Source organism: Pelodiscus sinensis, chromosome 6, assembly GCF_049634645.1.
Source record: "Pelodiscus sinensis isolate JC-2024 chromosome 6, ASM4963464v1, whole genome shotgun sequence".
NCBI lineage: Eukaryota > Metazoa > Chordata > Testudines > Trionychidae > Pelodiscus > Pelodiscus sinensis.
Genome location: NC_134716.1, coordinates 54469834 through 54486231, shown reverse-complemented (window position 1 = coordinate 54486231; position 16398 = coordinate 54469834).

The following is a 16398-nucleotide window of genomic DNA, read 5'->3' as shown; positions in this document are numbered from 1 at the left end:
CATCAGTTCCTACAAGTGTCAACAACTTTAGTGTGGAACGGATGTATGTCAGGGTGACTTATAGTGGGGAAGCGGGGATACCCTGTAGTATTTCCATGAGCAAGCCTTTGTTATGGAATTTCCTGACTTTGGGTTTAATTCAGAAACTTGAAGTCAATGGAGTTGTCAGCTTACTTCAGTCATGAATTTCGCCTTATATAATTTCAAGCTGCCATGCCATGACTTATTTGTATTTAATTTTAGTATATTGCTTGCTAAAGCTACACATGTTCTTAAAGTTAACTGGGTGCATGTGTGTTTGCAGGATTGGGATCTTAGAAATTACACCACTTCTTTTTATATATATATTCTGTGTCATAATAAGATAACGGTAGTAAAAATTAGGGCTATAGTATACTTGAAAGAGCCAGAAGGGGAAAAAAATCTAACCAAAATACTATATATGGTCTTCATCAGTAATGGTGAAAGAAGTGTTTTCTTTTTCTTTTTCCTTATGGACTTTAGGAGGGTGGGGTATATATCATACTTACTGTCTGTTCTACTAAATCACTCATAAATTGGCTTAGACTTCTCCTGTCATCTGGTGCACTTACTGCAAAATAAATGTGTCCTTTGCTCCAGAAGAGTGCCTTCCTTTTCATGGCTAGTTATTAAGCTTTTTAAGTTCTGTGTCCATATACAATTTTTAGCTGTCACGTTTCCCTCTCTAATAGTCAAAACAATTATTTAGGTGATCCATGCATCATGTTTCAAAAATATTGCAGCTGGAGCAAGAAACCTTTATGGTTTTGAGCACAATTATTTACAAAACATCTGATCCATCTGTAATTGTACCCATTGCTGGAGTTAGTAAGCATCTAGCATACAGTAACTAATTTGAATTCTGCGCTTTAACATATTTCTCATAACTCCACAGTTAGCCAAATTTCCTCACAAAAATGTGGACAGTCAGATATCTTGGTTTTCAAAACAAATTATTAAAACTCCATTCTGGCATTTGCAAACTAAGCAGTGTTTGCTCTGACTAATCACCACTTGTAATAAAGATTCTAGAATCAGAATAATTTATCCTCTGGATACTTAAACATATACTAAAGTTTAGGCATGAGAATAGTCCCACTGATATCAATTTAGCTCACATGTTTAAAAGTTAAGCATATATATTAAGTGTTTGAAAGATCTGAGTCTTTGTTAACAACTAGTAATAATAGTTGTAGAAATATATAATATGTGAGCCCAATCACAACGGAGCACCATTGTACAGATAGGCTTGTAAGGTGATTTCAACAAAAATCCCAAATATGGCAAACTTGGTTGAGCAAAAAAAAAAAAAGTCGCTAAGCCTTTAAATGGCCCCCGCACTCCTCATTCCCTTACCCCCGCCAGATGCAGCAGAGGAAAACTGTCCCCGCCGGGTTTCCATCCAAGGGAAATAGGAAATACTGGACATTTCACATGTCCAATATTTTCTGGGTTTTTTTACCGGATGGGGGACCCGAATACCAAACTGTTCGAGCGAAAACCAGACACCTGGCAACCCTATGTACAGAGCACTGTACAGACACAGGAAAGACAATTCCTGGCCTGAAGGGCTTACAGTATAAAGACACAACATGATGAAGACTAAGGGGCCCAGTTACAAAAAACAAGCAAATGACTATGGTGAAGAATTGGCATAGCTTCGTTAGCTACATGGCTTGTAGTTAATCTTTTAATTGTTTTAATTAGCATGACATAAGGAAGAAGGGAGTAGAAAAAGAAAAGTAGGTGAAGAGGAGTAATTAGCTGTTCATTACCTCTCTAGCCATGTTCATCAGGCTGGGTTTGTAGGAGCATTGCAGTGATAGCCTTCAGAAGGCATCTGAAGGATGATAAATACATGGTAGTGGTGTTTCAGGTTTTATCCAGATATTTTTCCTGTGCAAAAGAGACAGCGGAGGAGAGGGTCCGGAGGTGTTTAAAGAAGATACTGACCCACAGAAAGCAAAGCTTGGTAATTCTCATATAGCGAAGGTAAAGGAGACAATGAACATCATAATTTTTTAAAAAAAAACATGAATAATCTAGTAGCACCTTAAAGAGTAACAAAACGTGTAGATGGTATCATGAGCTGTCCTGGGCACGACCCACTTCTTCAGATGAATGGAGTTATTAAAGGTCCAGTTTCTAAATAAATAAAGGGTGTGGGGAAGGAGAGAAAAAAGAAAGGGGGAAAGTAATAGCCAGTTAGAGTGTCAATGCTTCATGAAGCTGATAGAGAAGGTACTAGTTGTTCTTAAGTACCCATTGTTTGTTTGTTTTTTGTCATTAGGATGTGGAATGTAGCAGGCCATCCAGTCAATGTCTTCATTCATACCTCTGTTATAGGAATCAAACTTGTAAATTAAATTAAGTTCTGTAGCTGGCTTTTGAAATTGGTTTGAAATAATATGGTGACTTTGAGATCCATTAATGAGTGCCCAGGCGAGTTAGCTAGAGTACTCTATATATTGGTCCTCAACAAAGGCAAACACCTAGTGCTGCTTCCACCACTAGCAGTTAGATTTGTAGTAAGGCACTTCCCACTTACAGGTAATGTGGTAATCTTTTCAAGATGTGCTCAATTGACATAGACACCTGTCAGGGCTTTTCCCCACTCTGGCACTTCAAGTGCAGAAGATGGGGGCCAGCAAGAGACATTAAATACCTTGCCTCTATAGACTCTGCTTATAAAAACTCCCCAGAGTCACAGATTCACTGACTTTGGGAGGTAGCTGCCACCATCAAGTGATATAAACACTGAAAAACAGGAAGAAACACTTGAATTCCTTCCCCAGGGGTGCCCCCAGCTTTTTTGCCACAAGAGAGCTTGAAAAAAGCAAAACAAAAAAACCACAGAAAACAAACTTTCTCTGATAGCTGACCTCTTAGTCTTATGCATGCATACACACACACACACACACAGACCTCCTGTTTCCTTCCAGGAAACAAGAATCAAATCATTGCCTTAAAAAAAGGTGATTTTATTAAAACAAAAAGATATACTTGATAAAACATACTTGGTTTCTAGGTGTTCCAGAGCAACTGAGTAAAACAAATTAAAACACAGAGAACATCTCTGGGTACACTCTTGAATAGTGAATGGGGGAGGGAAGGCATAGATGCACACAGAGAAGTTGAACCAAACAACCAAAACAAAGAAAAATGCCCTGATCATGACTAAATACACATTTTCCCTTTACTCATGATCCCTTCCTGGTTCAGTCCACTTCCATACCCAATATTCCTTGTAGGCATGGCAATTCTGATTACTGCATGTTGCTCCCTCCAGCCCTTAACTTAGAAATTACACAAAGGATGAGCAGACCAGGTGTCTATATTCAATTCAAATTTCAGCACTGTATCCCATTGGTTCCTCTGGCTCCCAGCAGGGCTGGATTAAGGGGGGTCTAGCCGGGCAGCTGCCCGGGGCACCAATCTATGGGGGGCACCTGATGGCAGCTGTAAGGGGTGCTGCACGCCCAGGGTCAGGGGCCTCGCAACACCCCTTAGAGTTGCAATCAGGTGCCCTGCGCCCGATTGCAGCTGTAAGGTGCGCAGCGCGCCGGGAGGTGGGGCCGCACATGCGCCATGCGCCCGGGGGCGAAGCTGCGCATGCGTCACATGCCCGCTGCCCGGGGCGCAGGAATGGCTCGAGCCAGCCCTGCCCCCTGCCAACACCCTTGCTAGCTACCTGAGTTTAACCCCTTAGTCACCGAGTGCTACCCAGCACCACGCCTATCCATCACAACTCCAAAGCCCATTTTCAGAAGTGACTTATGCACTTAGAGACCTAAGCATAAGTGAAAGTTAATGGGACTTAGACACTTATGTAACTTTCAAAAAAGTGGGATTTTTAGCCATTTCATTACTGTTGAAAATTGTACCTGAATCCTTATAGGAGATGATGTGGAAAAATTACAAGTAACAAAATCCCTTGAAATTAACTAAATCATTTCTAAAATAGTAAATTTCTGACAAATATGTAGCATATACATAATGCATGATGGTAGAAGGCAAAGTCTGGAATGCCTTACTTAACTTGTTCATGTCACTGACACTTTTCAATAATTCATTCATCACAAACTTATGCTAGTAAAACCTTTCTATCACACCCTCATGTATGCTCTTTGTATTTACTGTACAGCAAGTATACCAAATTTTAAGCAGCCTAATTGTTAATACTTGCTCTTTACATAATGATACTGAAATTGTTTTATGTTACCATTTGTTAGTTCTGTGATCCATTAATGTGAAGCATTAAAACACAATACAAAATTGAGGAGATTTATAAATGTATTAAATGGTTTGAACAAAGTTTAAATAATGAGCTCAAGGGTAGCAGCAGTGTTTTATGCAGTAATTTTTATTGCAATATATTTTCATAGATACCTACTTCACAATATATTTTTTACATTGAAATGTTTTGATTTAATTGTAATGCCATTTACAAAACTAGAAAAAGTCCAACAATTGAGATAGAGCACATTTTACTGGGTGCCTTGTTTTCTTCATGTCTGGAAGCATTCTTTAACTTTATTGTGGTTTGGAAGGTAAAACCATAATATTATAAAAGGCTAGGGAATCTCACATTTGTTATCAAATTAATTCCATTATGGACTATCCTGCCTTGCCCTAATGTCTTATAATAGCATTGTTGTACTGTTCAAAAGTTGTGATAAACACAGATCTGAATGACTATATGGAAGACGATTTACTCCAAAATCCATCTTCACATATGTCTTAAACTAAAGCATGCCCCTGGTTTCTAGCAGCAGCAGCAGACTAGAAGCATAGCAGATGTTTCTAGATTGTATCTAGGGACATGTCAAGGGTATCCTTAGAAACAGGAAGATTTTGGCTTGGCAAAACAACTGGTGGCATTTTTCTCCTCATTAAAACATCAGATTGATAAAGTCCATAGACTGTTGTGTTCCAAAATGTTCAAGCTTTTTTAAACATTAACATTCTTATCATTTCATTGGCCCATTGCACTTTGCTAGCAAACTAGTTTTTTCCAGATCTCATCCTTTTAGATCTTTCCTTCCATCAACTTGACAAGTGAGAAAAAAGTCATTCCTAAAATTGCCAGTAATGTATGCTCAAGCCGAAGAGATTACAGTAAACATTTAAAATCAACTCCAGGAAAATGTGCATTCCTTCTTGGGGCTATGCCCTGTCTCGTTCTCAACTGAGGGGAAATTCAATGCTTTCTAAGATTTAGCAGTGTTCTATGTCAAAATTCTCTAACTTTGGACAGCATAGCTGGCAAAATAGCAACTTTATATGTAATTATGAGTAGGCAATTTAGTAGTTTTGTACATTCTAACTGTAGTCACAACTATTGGATAAAATTATTCTGAAATACCAGATAAGGTGCAAACTACTTTTTCACACTCTGGATACTACCAATCTGTAAATTAAAACTAGTAAAGCTTGAACGTGAAGACAAAATCGGTAATCATTTCATAAACATGCTGGCTATGTGTATGTCTCTAATGCTGTAAATGTTCCCATGGAAAGTAAACAATATCATCAACCTCATCTAAAATGTCAATTTTTTGTAATGAAATGGTTCATAACTTGTAATGTCATCAAGAAACTGGGTGCAAAACCATTTAGGAAAACAAAATGTGTATTTGAAATGTAAATTAGAAATTAGACCTTTAAGTCCACTTTAAATTCAGTTTTTCAGTCTTGGGAGCAGGATACTCAAGAGCTTTTATGAAGCCTTCCAGTACCGCTATCCTTATTGGCTGATTGTCTGTCTCTGTCTTCTATCCTTAATGTTCCCCTATTAATTGCATTGTCTGGTAGATTTGATAGTGTCTGAGCTAGTCTGTGAGTACCTCTCCACTCGGCACTTGATTGGAGTGGGACTATGAGCCTTTTCATAGGATTTTCTCTGCTATTTTATGTGGGAGAAAGACGATGGTTTTCATAAGGCACAGCCCAAAAGTGATGCTGATCTACTGCTGGACTTGTGCCTCTCCCATCAGTTTAAGAAGGCTTCTGTGACCCCTTGAAACCCAGGGGACTTTTGTTCTTAAGGGAATCACTGTCTGGCTCAGAGGTAATGTTATAATTGGGGTTAAATGAGTGAGACTATAAATGCTTCAGTTTTCATGTCCAGAGGGAAAGACTTTAAACACTTACGCTGCTTAAAAATTAATTCAGCAGGAAGGTTTTCCCTCCCTGTCTATGAATGAGAAACTTGGGACAGGAAGCAAGTTATTTATCAATGTTAGCCTGAAAATGCAGAGCACATGGAGTTAGGACTTTCGGATTTTTTTTCCCAAACTTTTTGCACTGTTCTCTTTGTGGTTTGGGCAAGTAGTTTCCCCTTTCTGGCAGGCAGGGCTTTCTCCCCCTGGTCTGACGCTGACGCCAAGGACTGAGGGTAGGGGTTTGGGGCAGGGAGGCCACTTATCTGGGCTGGTGGCAGGCAAGTTGGTGAGCCTCAGCCCCAGCTGGAGCAGCTGTCCCTAGTGGTCACTCTGCAGTATAGCTGTCCCTGCACTCAGCCCCTTCCCAATCTAATTCCAGGCATATTCCGTTTTTCTGGTACAATCAAACCCTGACCTTGCTTTAATTTTGTGGTCGTAGATCTTACTCTTATGGAGGAGTCCTTGAACAAATGGACTTTCAGACAGACAGACGTTCAAATCTCCAAAATATATATATTTATATACTTTATTCTGAACTAATGCAATCACCACTACTACTATGATATCAGAATGCCTATAAGAAATAAGCTTTTGAATTATGAGCAAATTGATGCGGGTTGGAAAGGGGCATTGCTTTGAAGAACTGGCTAAGGCATTATCTTCACATTACAGTGGAGTGAAGCAATAGGGTCCTTTTGACTCCTTGCTAAATTTGGTTGACCAGATAGCATCAGTGTCTAAAATGTCTTCTTTCACATCCACTTTGCTAGGAAACTTCCTCCCTGATCACTTGCCATAGTGATCCCTGCAAGAACATACAGTTCTTGCCCTAGTACAGAGTATGACCGACTGCCTTCTCTGTGGCTCAGACTGCCACCAGCACATACAGTCTATGGTAAAATATTTCCACTGGCTCCCAGTTAGCTTCCAATCCCAACTTCTGGTCCTGATCTTCAAAGCAATTAATGGACCAAATCCCATCTACATCAAAGACCAAATTATAATCTGTGACTCACTAGACAGCTGCTCTCCTCTGGGAAAAGCTCAGGACAAAGTGGCCTAACCCTGGGGAGAAATATTTTCTGTCAAGGAGTTCTGGCTCTGGAACAAATTGCAAAGGAGATCAGGCAAATCCAGAGTCAGACTGTCTTTAGGAGACACTGCAGAACAGTCCTCTTCAAAAAGTTTTTTTTTTCCTTTGGAGAAAGGTTTTTCCACTCATTCTAAATTACAGACACACAGAAATCCAATAAAAATCATCAGTTCAAAGAATGTTGATACAGCCTTATATAGAGAAATCTTGAGGTAATTCTGTCCCACACTAACCAGTAGTTGTCATATGATAAATTTCATATTGGGTTATTTAAAGCTGCCTGTCTATGTTATCAAGCTACCATGTTGTTGAGAAACAAAAAAATTGAAAGTAAAACAACAATGAAAATAGAGGACTCAGCCACTCAGGGGAGTAATCACATTTGACTTCAATGGAACGATGTGAGTAAGGGCTGTAAGATTTAGTGTACATCCTGCATTATGACAGTATGAACTAATGACAGACAAAGGCGAAGTTCGCTGCTTAATTTTACAGTTGTAATCTGTTAGTTAGAGATTGTTTATATTTGTCTGAATAACAACTGCAGCATACTTGAAAGAACAGATTTTAAAATAATATCTTGGGTTACTAACAGAATGCTTTAATTGTTCTTTAAGGAAATTAGGAGGGGGAGTCTTGTAAGTATCTGAGTGTCTTTCCATGGAGCATTGCGGCAGTAGATGTACACACAAAGAACAGAATTGAAAGAACTTATTTTACTTATGCCTTTATTTCACTAACTGCCATTTTCCATGGTTTATTTCTTCCTCTAGGTACAGCCATCTTCATAGCTTATTATGCTGTGACAGAACATCTGCCCTGCACTGGCCCTTTAAGGGCAAAAACCCAGCTGCTGAGTGAGGGCTGACAGCAAAGCACAGCTGACACAGTTATTGCTAATTAGAGCCCAGCTATATAAAGAAGAGCTCCTGGCAGGCAAGAAGAGGACTTGGTGTTGCTTTGTATGGACAGTAGGTGGGATCTGACTGTTGGGGAAGTAGATGTCTTCCTGAAGGTAGGGCAGTGCGGGGGGCCTGGCCTGGCCTGGCCTGGCCTCGCTCCCAGGCTGTGGGGCCTGAGAGTACTAGGGGGGAATCCAGGATAGAAAAAGGCAGCAAGGCCACACCATCTTGCCAATGATGATTGGCCATTGCACATTGCAGTTTGCACCTGAGGCAGAGGCTAGATTGGAGTGGGCAATAATTTCTGGTGGTGGGCCACTTCAAGATTTTGCAAAGTGGTCAAGGTTGGGTGCATGGGGCAAAAGACTGGGGTACAGGAGACAGTGTGGGGTCTGAGAGGGTGTTTGAGTGGAGGAGGGGATGGTGACCTGAGGCAGGGGATTGGAGTGTAGGGTCAGGGATGGTGTTTGGATGCAGGAGAGGATTCTGGCCTGGGGGAGGGTTGTAGGAGGGAGTACAGGGTTTGGGAGGGAGGTGTCACTTGGGGCAAGGGCTGCAGAGGGTTTGGATGGTGATCTGGAGGAGAGAGTTGGGATGCAGGAGGTGTTGGGGTGTCAGAAGCAGGTGCTGGCTAGGAGGAGTTTACTTAAGTGCCTCTGGGTCAGGCGGCTGCTGCACCCCTAAGGCAGGTTGAGCTCCTTGCCTGTTGCAGCTCTAGCTCAATGGAAAATTCAGGCTGCTCCCTCCACATGGCTCTCCACTCTGGGTGGGGGAAGAAGTTTTCGCTGCTTCAGTCTCTCAGGCCAATCTCTCAGCTCCAAATGGCCGGTTGTTTCTGGCCAATAAGAGCACGAGGCCTCCCCCTCCCCACAGAGCAGAGAGACTCTGGGACTGAATGTTAAACTGTGGCAGCTGCATGTGCCTGAGGGTCCTGGCAGGGTGATCCACAGGCCACATCCGGTGGCTTGGAAGGCTGGATCTGGCCCTTAGGCCATATTTTGCCCAGCCTTGGGCTAGATGAAGACTGGCAGTAGGTCACTGGGGCAACAAGGGTACTGCTGGAGGGCAGTGTCCTGAAGAGGACACCAGGTTCCAAGAGTGATGTGGACTAGAGAGGGAAGTGGAGACACCAGCCAGAGGGAGGCATCCAGTGAGCGGATGAGCTAATGCCCAGGGCTACCAGCAGCAGATGCCGTGGGGGTGAGTTTGCCCCGTGACATATGTCCTTAGGTTGTCTTTAAGAATTTTTTTTTAAATATAGACCTTTGTTATCACCTCATGTTGACTGTCCAAATACATAGAGGAAGAAAGAAATGTCTTAAGTTGTGTTTACTCTTACACTTGGGGAACGGAAGCACTTCTAAAACTCTTCCTTCTAATGTATCTTAAAATCTCGAATATAATGCACACTGATGTATAATGCGCACACTGACTCTTGAATTTTATCATAATGAAAAAAATCTATACTTCTATATATAAATGCACACCCTGACTTTGCCCATTGTACATATATTTTATGATACCCGTCATCATAGATACGAAGGTGTCATTAAATATAGTCTAATTTGGTTGCAAGTCTATGGTATGCTGGCGCATCGTATTTCCTGCCTTTTTGTATTGGCGGTTGATTGCACGTGAGCATACAACTATAGAATATGTGGCATTTCGATGCTCTATTGCCTTTAAATTCAATTGATTTTAGTAATGTTTATAACTTATTTTCATAAATGTCAGAAATTAACTATAAACTATTTCATATGACGATGTAAATTTCATATTTATTGTTTTTAAATATTTTAAAGCGGTCTAGGAATCTCTGCCATTTCAGTTGATGTCTCTTTCGTGTTTACTGCTGTCTTAGCGTGGCATCGGCATAGCGGAAGTTCGTTGTCTTCTGACACAGAACTTCCAAGATAAAACTTGAAACAATAACTCCTATATATAATGCGCACCCTGACCCCAAAAAACCTTGGAAAAAAGTGTGCATTATACTCGAGATTAAACGGAACATAATTATAGGACATGAACTGGTTGCTGCTTTATTAAGAATGTTACCCCCTATAAACTTGATAGGATAGTAGACAATACTCTGTCATCTGACAACTGTTAGTCCAGGACAGGGACAAAGAGCAGCAGATAGATGCCTTCTTTTTTTCCATTGACTCTAACACAGCTGTTTAGACCCTCTGTGGCTCAGTAGAAGAAGGCTTCATGGCTGTCAGAGCCATCTCTGACACGCACACAGCCATTTATAGAGTGTCTCAGAAGCTGTTGTAGCAATTCTATTTTGCAAATAAAATCTTGGCAGTAGAACAGAGACTTTAGGATATTGAGGATCTGGCATCTAAAATGAAATAGAAACTCATGAGATTAGAATGGAGAGTGCATATGCTAATGTCAGACTCTGAAAAGGGAAGCCAAGAAAATGAGAGAGTGCTGGAGATGGTCTAATGGAGAATACTGAAGGCCTGATCCAATGGCCATTAAAGTCCATTAAAAGTCTCCTGTAGATTCCAGAGGGCTTTAGATTAGGTCTGAAAAACAAATCTGATCTGTTTTTTTCCAATAGTTAACTGCTGATCTAGTTTAACCTGCTTTTACCATAGCCTAAAGAAGCCACTCAGGACTCTTGCTCTTTGCCCCCTCTGTCCCACTGACCTAGAGATACTTAGGACAATGTCAGTCCATTTTATTAGTTTTACTTTCAAAGAAAGTATATTGAAAATAGTCAAGGAAGTGATCAGTGGGAGTCAGGTGAGTGGCTGCTTTTTTTTTTATATTCCTCAAGTCTACTCCAAACAATAACCCAAAGTCAAAGAGAAGAAGCTATCCAAAAGAAGAAACTGAGACCAGAGAGGTCCCAAATGCTCATATTGATTTATTTTCGTAATATCTTTTTGTTTCCTTGCTTTTTTTAAAAAAAAAAAGATAATGAATTATGAAAGTTTCCAGGTGACCAGGGAAAATCAGAGTGGGCCAAATCCATTAACTCCAGGAAGAGTGAGGAACGTGGGGACTAATAAAATCCAGTTCTTATTCAAATTCTAATTGTTACTGGATATGGCTGAGATTCTTTCTTTAAGGGGGAAAAACTGGCTCATGATTTGTTTTAAAGACTTTTGTTAGTGGGTTATGGTTCAGGTAACTTTAGGAATGCTGCTTATGTATGGAAGTTACTAACCTGAATTAGATAGGCATCACCCCCTTTTGTTTATACATATGTAACTGATTATAGCTTTTGTTTTGCCTTATTTTTCTGTCTCTTACAATGGTACATTCTTGTCCATCCATATTATGGGGGGAAGATAGGAATAGCCATATTGGACCATAAAGAAAACAAGACAGAATAGATACACAATTTTATTAGGCTGACATACTGTGGTTTTAAATCCCTTTTGCTGGTGAAAGGACTAAAGCTTATGCAATAGATGGTGCCATTCAAATTGAAAAGTGTGCCTATTTCTACTTTGTGAATAGATTATAAGAATCACCAGTTGAATGACTCTTAAGCAACAGTGTCTTTCTCTTCAGTCTGAATGGCACTACAGTCGGTTGGGAGAAGAGCCTAATGGAAACCAAGCTTGGTTTCAAGTGCTGAAGTCTTTCTGATCACTTTCTCTTTCATAAGGGTAGTCTGATTGCAGTCTCTTAACTGTTTCTGCTAGGGATGTTAAATTTTCTTTTATCAGCTAACTGAGCAGTTGATAGTATTGCCATTAACTAATCGATTAGTTGATGGGGGAGGGAAGCCGCAGAGCTACAGTGGGGCTACGTTTACACTGGCCCCATAAAATGGAATAGTCATGCAAAGCAGGTAAGTCAGAATAGGGAAATCCGCGGGGGATTTAAATATCCCCCGCGGATTTAAATACACATGTCCGCCGCTCTCTTCCGGCTTGGGGAAAAGCCAGGGAAAAGCGTCTAGACTGGCGCGATCCTCCGGAATAAAGCCCTTTTCTGGAGGATCTCTTATTCCTACTTTCAAGTAGGAATAAGAGATCCTCCAGAAAAGGGCTTTATTCCGGAGGATCGCGCCAGTCTAGACGCTTTTTTCCGGCTTTTCCCCAAGCCGGAAGAGAGCGGCGGACATGTGTATTTAAATCCGCGGGGGATATTTAAATCCCCCGCGGATTTCCCTATTCTGACTTACCTGCTTTGCATGACTATTCTGTTTTATGGGGCCAGTGTAGACGTAGCCTGGGGTTAGTTCCTGGCTCTGGGAGCTAACCCCGCTGCAGCTCTGCCTTTTCAATGTATTAACTGCTGCCTGGGTCTTACTACATCTAAAAGCCAGAGGCACAGTGGGGGACTAGATGCAAGCTGGGAATCAGCTGTCCCGGCTCATGCCTGGTGCCAGATGCCATGCATCTACTTTAAAAGCATTAAAAGGCAGAGATGCAGCGGGGGACCTGGCATGAGCCGGGAAAAAGCTATCCTGGCTTATGCCTGGTCCCCTGCTGCGCCTCTGCCTCCCTTGCTGCCCCCCTCCCGTTGAGACCATGGCTGATACAGGCAGCAAGGGGGGGGAAGCGACTAATGGAATAGTCACTCAACTAGCCATTTACATCCCTAATTTCCACAGGTAAAACTGAGTCAGCAAGATAGCAACAGAATAAAAGTTGTTGTTGCTTTGTTAATCAAGCTAATCTCAGTAGTAACTGTAGTAAGACTGTTATGACAGTGCCTCATGAAAAACCCATTCAAATCAATGGGAAGTTTTCTTTTGACTTCTGTGGGTTTAGGTCAGGCCTCTTGTGCACAAGAATACAGAATGGAAGGGGAGATAGTCCCCTTCACCAATAGCACCTTATTTTCATTAGTCTCCTAATTGTTACTACGTGTTAGTAGAGGATAAAATAATACATTTCTTTGGCTATGTTTACACTGGCGGGTTCTTGTGCCAGAAATATGCAAATGAGGCTAACCGTGGAATATTGCTGAGCCTCATTTGCATAGCTAATGAGCTGCCATTTTTGCGGAAGAGGCTCTTGCGCCAGAAGGAGCATCTACACTACCCCTTCTTGTGCAAGAAAAACCCTCTTGCGCAATGCTGTTGTTCCTGGAAAATAATCAGTGTGGCGGCATTGCGCAAGAGGGGTTTTCTTGCATAAGAAGGGGCAACTGAAAGAGCATCTACACTGCAAGAGCCTCTTCTGCAAAAATGGTAGTTCATTAAGTATGCAAATGAGGCTTGGCGATATTCCACGCTTAGCCTCATTTACATATTTCTGGCTTAAGAACCCAGCAGTGTAGACATAGCCCACGAGAACAGATGGTTGTCCTTCTCAGTATAAAAAAACTGATTAGAAATCTAGGGAAAGTAAAGTCCTTACTCAGTCTTGCCTTGTCCATTTTCCTCGTGATTGCAGTGGGAAATTGGCCTGAGTGCAGACTGCTGGATTTGTCTTGTTGAAGTTTTGATTATGTTCCAGTGGACTGAGGAATTGCTGGATAGTGCAGGTCCTGAATTCAAATCCCAGCTCTAATGTATTGTAGAATATTTTCTTGTTACCCTTTGTCTCTAGCTCTTTAACATTTCTAATTTTGCCCTCTGTATTTGTTTATATGCATCCTTTGTAATTTGACCTAGTTTCCACATTTTGTAGGACTCTTATTTTAGATAATTGAAGATCTTGTTAAGCTAAGGTAGTCTCTTATTGTACTTCCTATCTTTCCTATGCAGTGGGATAATATGCTCTTGTCCTCCTTAATGTCTCTTTGAAACACAGTCAGCTGTTTTCAATTGTCTTTATCCTCTTAGACTTGAGACTTGGGCCAGCTAGTTGTTCCCTGAGCCTGTTTCTCCTGTGGATCTAAGGTGCTTCTTTGACCAGCTATATTAGGGACTGCTGAAGCAACAGAGAAAAGGTAGGTTGCTTTTGTGGCTTAAGGTTCTTAAAAATTTGCAATAAAGTTTACAGTGTATTCAGAATCATTTGGTTTTTCCCCCAAAATAACTGCTCCTTTTACTCTGTCCCACCTCCCCCAGACTAGTGTGGTATGTGTCCTGGGAGGTATACGAGTACATTTTCCCCCACCATTGAAAAGCACTGAGCTGAAATGGTTACGCACCACTTAACATTTGTATAGTGGCAGTGCTACTGTAGTCAAAAGCTAAATAATTTGGCTGTACTCGTAGTTCATATAGTCAGATCTATGTGCTCCACTTTCCACCTCAAAGTCCTTCTTTGTGGCATTCCTTTCACTTTTTTTCTGTTGAGATGAATAAGGGAACCCCCTCTTATCGCTAGCACTGCAACACACTACTTTTGGGACTGAAATTAGCAAAAAAAATAAATTTGTGATGCATGTTAAATTTAATCCCTTTTGGTGCTTTGAGTACTCTTCTAATTATAAAATTCACAAGAGGAATTTTTCAGTATCCTCCACAATAGCAGTTTCATTCAAAAGCAGTGGCAGGTGAGTTACTACCATATCTCTGTTGCCTTGCCTTATCTTATGAACGCTGACTCTGAAGCCAATGGATGATGAAGCAAATTTCTCAGTTTCTTAAAATAGGGGCCAGCAGCAACATTTTATTCTCTTCAGTATGCCACAGTACATTGAAGCCTCTGCTACTTATTGACATGGGGGGGAAAAAGCATAAAATAAACAAGACTGAGCCAATATGAATTTGGAGGTAAATTGAGAAACCTTTTGCAACATACCATTAGATGTGCAAATCTTTTATTCCTTCTCAGAGGTAGATCCAAGAACAGTGTTATATTCTGTGATCTAGCTGCCATGAACAGTATCTTCAATGGCTTTAACCAAAGGCTTTACTTATCAAACTTTAAGGGTACAGGCAAAGGAAATTGATTCATTTCTGGACCAGTTTGACTTTCCACCATGAAAATTCATAAAGAGAAATAAATCGGAATGCTCCAGTTCTGTGGCTGTTACCAACACAGACTATTCTGGGGCCATGGATCCTACTTCCCTTATGACTGCAGTGTACCATGTGACAGAAGGATACTTGGAAAAACTTGAAGAGTTTGCCTTTTTATCCATTTGTATTTATTACCTCTTGTATTTCTGGTGATTTCAACACTAACAGTTATTCCAGCAGCAGCTGAAACCCCAGAATTACAAACATTAGCAAAGGCACAGTTGCACTTCATACAACCCAAGTCCCTACAGGCATGTCTACCCTAGGAAATTATTTAGAAATAACTAAATTCAATTTATTATCTCCTGATTTAACAATCAAAATAGCATGTCCTCACTACGGGAAGCTTCAAAATTGGTCCGAGGCAGGCTCCATTAATGTGGATGCACTACCTCGACTAAAACCCCCAGGAAACACTAAGGAGTAATTAGTTTGAAATAGTGGCACTGGAATATCCACACTAATGCTATTTTGAAATAAGTACTTTGACATTAACATTATTCCCCGAGGAAAGCAGGAATACAGATTTCAAAATAAGGAGCCCGTTAATTCAAAATAACGGGCTTGGTAGTGTGGATGCTCCACACTTAGACTGAATTTAAGGGGGGTTATTTCAAAATAACGCCCTAGTGTAGACCAAGGCTACCAGTGCAGAATTACTCAATTTCTAGGGCCTTTCAGGTCTAATTTTAAGTCTCTCATGTTTTTAAGAAGCTGTATTTAGATCACAAACCTTTGGGACAGACAAACAGCACAAAGTGTAGCCGTGGAGGTCATTCTCCCCTCGCTAACCCTGCAATCATTTACCTCCATCGATATTCTGTTTTATTTTGAATACCTTCTGAGTATCTCATCTGAGCCTCTCTTCTCCCTGGTATTTCTTAATTTATTTCTCCCATTGCTGCTATTTTATTTCAATTTTGTGCTCCTTTTTAACTGGTTTTGAGATCATTTGGATGAAATACTATTCAAAGTTAAGTTGTTTGAACTTGTTACTTAAGCAGTATCATAAGTGAAGAAATTGTGGTGATAGTTGCTAGTAAATGTACAGCTGCTCCTCAAGTTGCGAACGGTTGAGTTACGACCATTCGTACTTACGACCAAAGCTCCCATGGAGTGATCATAAAGACAGTCCCCGAGTTATACTTACGAATAGCACGGTCGTGTGTAACTCAATGGGGTCCGAGTTACGAACAGATCGAGTTACAGCCAAGTGTTTGGTCCATAACTCGGGGAGAGGCTGTAATATTCATTGCTTTCGTTTGTTTGGGGGTTTTTCTGATCACCCTTTTTTTACAGTCAATTGTAAATAAGAAACTAGTTTTTGTT